The following is a 228-nucleotide window of genomic DNA, read 5'->3' as shown; positions in this document are numbered from 1 at the left end:
GTATATGTTTTATATGTTTACTTAGCCTATTTCCAGTTTTGTATACCTATTTAAACTTTATGTAAGTTATTATATTAGGCATATTAGGCATAGCCTGCCCTATAGCATGGTGTATTTGTATTAGTTTTGTTAATACAAAAATGTGTATTTGTTTAGTTCTATGTTTTATATATAGGCTAAAGTGAGTTTGACGTTGTATTTTGTTGTTGCATTCAAGCAATTGACGCC

The 228-nt window shown here is 28.9% G+C and overlaps 1 protein-coding gene across 2 annotated transcripts in view; it reads right to left on the bottom strand.

Moving 5' to 3' along the window:
* The window catches only part of tbc1d7 (TBC1 domain family, member 7), a 12,470-nt gene that overhangs the window by 9,980 nt on the left and 2,262 nt on the right, over nucleotides 1–228 (bottom strand). The gene's annotated exons all lie outside the window — the stretch shown is intronic.

Source organism: Sinocyclocheilus anshuiensis, unplaced genomic scaffold (genome assembly GCF_001515605.1).
Source record: "Sinocyclocheilus anshuiensis isolate Anshui unplaced genomic scaffold, SAMN03320099.WGS_v1.1 scaffold540, whole genome shotgun sequence".
Classification (NCBI taxonomy): Eukaryota; Metazoa; Chordata; class Actinopteri; order Cypriniformes; family Cyprinidae; genus Sinocyclocheilus; species Sinocyclocheilus anshuiensis.
Note: the sequence above shows the minus strand (reverse complement) of the source record. Positions and strands in the feature narration are given on the sequence as shown.